A 6,380-nucleotide genomic window follows, 5' to 3' on the forward strand; every position below is an offset into this window, starting at 1 on the left:
TATATATATATATATATATATATATATATATATATATATATATATATATATATATATATATATATTCTCTTTTGTTTCTATATTTCTGTAAAGCTGCTTTGAGACAATTGGAATTATTGAAGTGCTATACAAATAAATTTAATTGAATTGATGACAGTGTCATAGAGAGAAATATTTTGAGACCAGACTGCCAAAAAACAGCTGATCAGATGACTGCTATGCTACAAGAACATCTTCAATAAACACTTTTCCCTTTGAACCTGGTCTACTGTAGCTTACTTTTTTTACGTATTAGAAGCATTCTAGTATGTTGGCAAGCAACCCAATTACCGTGCAGACAAATTCAAGGAAAATCTAACACAGTGTTATGCTGACAACAAACAGTTCTGTGTTTTGGCAAAGGCAGGTAAGAGGCACCAACTAATAGAGTTGAGGAATGCCCTTACGCAACAAAAATATATTTCTCAATATATTACGTGACGATATATTTCATGCGTCTCCATATATTGTGAAATTTACATAGTGATATATCATATGATATATAATAATATATTATATATTGCAATATATGGGACAATACTGCAATTATTTTTACATATATTGAATAAATACATACTATTTAATATATTATGTATATTGAAATATGTCCCACATTATATATTGGAAGAGTCATTGTGTGTGTGTATGTATGTATGTTTGTATACATTATATATATATATATATATATATATATATATATATATATATATATATATATATATATATATATATATAATTAATTATGTGATAATATACCTCAATGTACTAGATAATATAATCAGATTTATATGTGAACATATGTCTTAAATATAGATTTATATTACATAATACATTATATATAATTATCATATTATATATTGTATACATGGTAAATATGAAATAATCTAATTTTAATCTAATACTAATTTTAATCTTTTACTATAATCTAATCTATTTTAAAATATAATAGATTGAATAAGACATCAGTATAGTTCACAGTAACTGGTTTATTTCAAAAGCAGCAGCGAAGGGACAGTGACCTGAGAACAAACAGAATGAAATTCACCATGGTTCCAACTGAAGCTTATGTACACATAATGTACATAATGTGCTCGGCAAACGGCTGGTTTGCTGGTAGGGATGTGCCATATATGCCATATCATAATTAGTTCAAGGCTATAAAATCTTTTTTTTTTTCTTCTTTTAAACATGTGATATTTTTATGTGATCCAATAGATGGCAACAACTATAAATGAACAAAAATACTTAAAAGAATTAATAAAACATTTCCTAAAGGACAATTGTTTTTCATCATAATAATATATTAAAAAAGTCTTTAGTGCAACAAAAACAGAACAATCCCTCAGTGGAAAAATCAAGACAATCCTTTAGTGCAGTGTTATGGATCCCGCATGCTAACTTATCAAGACTCATTCTGGTTGGCCAGCCTGGGCCAGTCCTTCAGTTGTAAGTGGACTTTTTCTTCTCCTGGTGTCTTAACTCACAGATCCTTCTGTTTATGGCCGTTCGTATGTCTGGAATCTTCACCCCTGGGTGTTGCTGAACAACTGCATCTGTAAAAGAAAATAAAATAAGAAAGACATCCATAATGATTGTTGCAAAAGATGAGGTGGATCCTAATACTGGTAATATTTTTCTTATATGCCTAGTCCTCACTCTTCAGTGGGTTACCTGTAAATAGTTCAGTCTGAAATCAGAATTGGCTTCTCAAGGAACCAAGGAAGGAGATAGGAAGGTTCTCCAAGGGGCTTTTAGAGTGAGGAGGTTATACTACTGTATCCACTTTGTTTTCCAGGAAGTATTGTGGTCAGTGAAAGCAACTGTACTTTGCTGTAGCGAAGCGTATGCCTATGGGAGGTGAATTGGTGCTGGGATTTTAAAGCTACTACAGGGGATCTATTTTAATGCTAAAAATGATGTGATGTATTCTGACTAGATAGAGAAATCGCTTTATATCTAAAAAGAATATCAAAGCTGTTAAAGCTTTTTATTCGTCCATCTGTTTCGCTATTAGTTGTGTACATTTCAGTCCTAAAGTGTTTGTTACCCTTTACCATTTACAATAACTTTGCAAAATATATTAATCCATTAAAAATAAATTCTTATTGTCTTACTGAGTAAAGCTGTAAGCTTCTTGGGGTCCAGAGGCTGGCATCTTTTTGCAGATGGATCGACCTTGTTGACCCCTCCCGTCAGGTTGGACTTCAGTAGGACATCAATGCTGAACAGGCCCAGCAGGAGGGTGCCAATAATGGGCAGACAATCTGGTGGAGTCATCATTCCCTAGTGGCACCTAATTAATTATAAGAAGGAAAGACAAACCAGAATAAAAACAAAGAAAATCACCACAGAATGTTTTATGTTTTTAATTGACCATTACAAAAATGTACTTACTGATGTTGGTTTGGGAGATGTGGATTGAGGAGGTGATGGTAGAGCAACACTGGCCTCATATTCGGTTTCATTTCCATTGCTTGAGCTCTCTTGCCCCTTTTCCACCAAAAAGAACTGGGTGCTGGTTCAGAGCTAGCACCGGTGCTGGTTCAAAGTTGGTTCCACTGCCGAACATTCTAAGAACTGGTTTGCCTTTCCACCGGCTAGAGAGCATCACAGAGCCGAGTCTGACGTCACTGTGTACATGTCACGTGTGCCAGCACCGTTAGCGCAGCAGCGGCAAACACAAACACATCAACAATGCCGGATGTTGCTTTACTGTTAATTCTCATGGCTTTGTGAACCTACATTAACATCCAAATGAGGCGAATCCAACGTGTACGTGCAGCTCCATGTAATTTGTATAAACGGAGGTTGTAATCGAGAAAGTACATAACGTTATTTTATCATTAACCCAGAAAAAAGTTAGCCTTAGCCTTTAGCTACCTACTATCATGTGTGCTGATAATGTATCATATCGTGGTAAAGTAAAAGTGTATTAAACATTAGTATACTTACGGTACATTATCAAATGCGCTAACAGTAGCCCCGCCCCAGCCCTTAACGCAAGCGGTTCTTAAGTCTAGATCAGCAACGTTTTGGTGCTACTTAAGAACCACTTTTCCTGGTTCAGAGCCGGTGCTTTGGCTGTCGAAACAGAAAGAACTGGTTCTAAATTAGGCTCTGGCTCCGAACCAGCACTCAAACTGCCTCGGTGGAAAAGGGGCGTCTGTGATCTTGTCCGAAATGATGGAATTTCTGGAAAATATGGCCCACCGAATGTACCACAACAGGACTCCAAACAAGTTATAAATACATAACATGTAAAACTCAAAATACACCTCTGCTCATTTTTTGGTGTCTCAAAGTGTAGCAAAATGTTTTGGTAAGGGTTTCAGAAAGCATTATAGCATTTCTGCCAGACCAATTTTGCCTCAGTGGCGCTACAGTGTTTTGCCCTAGGCTAAATTTTTTCCTACAGGAAACCCTATACTACATCAGTAGATATCTCCTAAAAATGTAGACACAGATACATCTCTAACAATAACACTAGAAATAAGGAGACGTGATTTATTCAATCTAAAAGAATCACTATTTTAATCTACAAGAGATAGTTGCCTTTAACTGCCATTTTGCGCAGCCTGGTGTTCTTATGTAAAGCCTTGACTTGGGTCTCAAGATCTTTACTGGCTGCAGAAGATCCTACACTCTGCTGGTCCTGCAGTCTTTCATTCTCTTCCCTGAGGGCCCTGACCTCCTCCTCAAGTGCCTCTAAAGCAGTCCCCACTGGGCTGAGGATAGGTTCTTCTTGGAGAAGAACCTCTAATTCAGACTGTCTTGCAGCTATGAGTCTGTAGTTTTTCTAATGGGTAAAAATGATAAAATCATTTATGTATGAAACAATACACACAAAAGTTAGGAAAATGAAACCAAAAACTGATTAAAATGAATCATTAAGTATAATAGGGTCCATGGTTAGACTCTGTTTAAATTCATAGCTGTAGTACTATAGTTCCTTTTTTTTTTTTTTTTTTTTTAAGTTGCCAGGCACGTTCTTGTACATCCCAGCAGCGCTAACAAATACAGACACACAAACACCTATGGGCAATTTAGAATCACCAATTAACCTAACATGCATGCAACCTTTCGCCTGTGGGATGAAGCCAGAGTACCCTGAGAGAATAGCAAACTCCACACAGAAAGGCCCCAGCCAGCCAGCGGGTTTGAACCCAGAACCCTCCCAGCAAGCAATAGCCGTCATTTCATCGTCTAGGTCAGGGGTCACCAACGCGGTTAGCTACGCCTAAAAAAATTTTATTGCTGTAGTTTTTGAATAAAAAACGCTTGCATTAACATAGATTTTAAAATGACGATATTTAATTTCATTTTATTTAATTAAAAAAATTTAAAACAAAAATGTTTTATGTATATAACAAACTCTGGCCTTTTCTGAAGTCAAATGTCAATATTGCGCGCACATCACGTCCGACTCCTGACACAAGGAAGTGGTGCAGCAACGATGAGGAGTTAGTTGTGATTTACCCGCCAAAAAATGGCAGAAAAGCGACAGAAAAAACACTATTTTCACAGTGTTTGGCAGGAAGAGTTCTTTTTACGTCAGTCAAAGAAAAGTGTGTTTGTCTCATTTGCGGGACGACTGTTGCGACGGCAAAGCGGCACAATGTGGCGAGACACTTCAGTCTGCGTCACAAAAGTTTTAATGCTACCTAAACACCCGGCGGCACATTAAGGACAGAAAAAAGCCGTTACAAATCCTTTCATGCAAGTGGACATGGCATGCACTGCTGAGCAACTAAGTGCTCTGTTCAAATTAGATGCTGGACAGGTAGAGATAGAAATCCTAACATTGCAAAATGACCTCCACCTCAAAGCCCATCAGTCTGCATCAAACTTTTGGTGCCTTGTGGACACAGAAAAGTACAGTCGTGTATGCATAGCAGCTATGAAATTTGCATGCCTTTTTGGTTCAACCTATCTCTGTGAATCAGCCTTTTCTAAAATGAACTTTATCAAGAACAAACACAGAACACGCCTTACTGATAAGACTCACTCAGACTTGCAGTGTCAAATTATTCACCAGATTACAGTACACTGGTGTGCAGAATGCAGTGCCAGGCTTCCCACTAACAGACATTTACAGACAAAGAAGAGATATGTGTTCATTGAAAACACCATAACATTAAACTAAAAATGGTGCACAGAAATGTGAACATTTTCTGAAAAGACTAAATTACTTGTGAATATTCCTTCCATCAATGTTGTATAAATCATTGTTAATAATTGTCGAGAATTGTCTCTTCACCATAATATTATTATTATTATTATTATTATTATTATTATTATTATTATTAAAAAGTGATCTGTGCAATTTTGCTCTTGAGGAAGTTTGAATCAAACCGGTAGCCCTTCGTACTACTCAGTTCCCTTGAAGTAGCCCTCAGTCTTAAAAAGGTTGGTGACCCCTGGTCTAGGTTAACTAGAGACCCAATTTAGTACAATGATTAACACTTCTAGGCAAAATAACCTTGAATTTGCTTACATGTCGCTTCTGCCAAAATAACTTGCGAGATGATTCCATCATGTACGCAAAGTCAACAGTGATTACAAGGTGTTTTCATTTGGTCTATTAAATTTTCACTGACAGCCCAAATTTTGCCTTGTTTTAGCCTAGACAAGGTCTTTTAAATGCAAAATTGCTTGCTGGGCTCTTGCTGTGAGGCGACAGTGCTAACCACTGTCAGAAATGTACAAATATATACAGACAGAAATGTAAAAATATATTATCAAAACAGCTGTCATGAAAAGAACCCTCTTACCTTTTTTGCAACTTGTTCTACAAAAAAAACTTGTCCTCCTGTGTGTCAAGGTAAAGTTTGTTGGGTACCCTCTTTCTCTTCTTGCTTTTTGGTAGGTCCTCTTGCAAGAGTTTCTGCTCAGCAGTCTTAAGTGTAGACTCCTTTTCTGTTAGTAAGAAATAGTAGCAAGACAGAATTTAATGCCTAGAAACAAAACTATTTGGCTTACGTTGTCAAATTTTGTGCTGTTTTTATAGTTTTTTGTATTGTTTTCCCCCTGCTTTTTTATAAGTTTAGTCTGTTCATTTTAACACGTTAAATTTTGCTGCCATTTACAGCCACTAAACTGATTTTCACTGTACAATGTTATTGGCTGATAATGTTGACAGTTAAGTATTCTTATTAACCCAAATCTTAGCTGACAATCTTCAATTTAGGACTTTTAAAGTAAGTGTTTAATGTTTCACTTCTAAATAAAAATTCATACTCGTGTGACTAATGGCCCTTAGGCTAGCTAAAAGTTCAAATGAAGCGTGACCGTTAACTAGCTCGTCACTGTCCCGAAGCTAATAGCCTACAGCAAAAGATACT

At 36.3% G+C, this 6,380-nt stretch overlaps 1 long non-coding RNA gene across 2 annotated transcripts; it reads right to left on the reverse strand.

Annotated features, from left to right (window-relative positions):
* Nucleotides 1–1,091: 1,091 nt before the first annotated feature.
* On the reverse strand, nucleotides 1,092–5,952 carry LOC132841020 (uncharacterized). Of its 2 annotated transcripts, XR_009647853.1 has the most exons (4): nucleotides 5,811–5,952; nucleotides 2,434–3,231; nucleotides 2,154–2,332; nucleotides 1,092–1,592 (listed from the first exon to the last, which is right to left on the reverse strand). It is a non-coding gene; the product is annotated as an uncharacterized LOC132841020 (long non-coding RNA). The 2 variants fall into 2 exon arrangements; XR_009647852.1 differs by lacking the exon at nucleotides 5,811–5,952 and having other exon boundaries at nucleotides 2,434–3,962.
* Nucleotides 5,953–6,380: the final 428 nt, after the last annotated feature.

This window comes from Tachysurus vachellii, chromosome 26 (genome assembly GCF_030014155.1).
Source record: "Tachysurus vachellii isolate PV-2020 chromosome 26, HZAU_Pvac_v1, whole genome shotgun sequence".
NCBI lineage: Eukaryota > Metazoa > Chordata > Actinopteri > Siluriformes > Bagridae > Tachysurus > Tachysurus vachellii.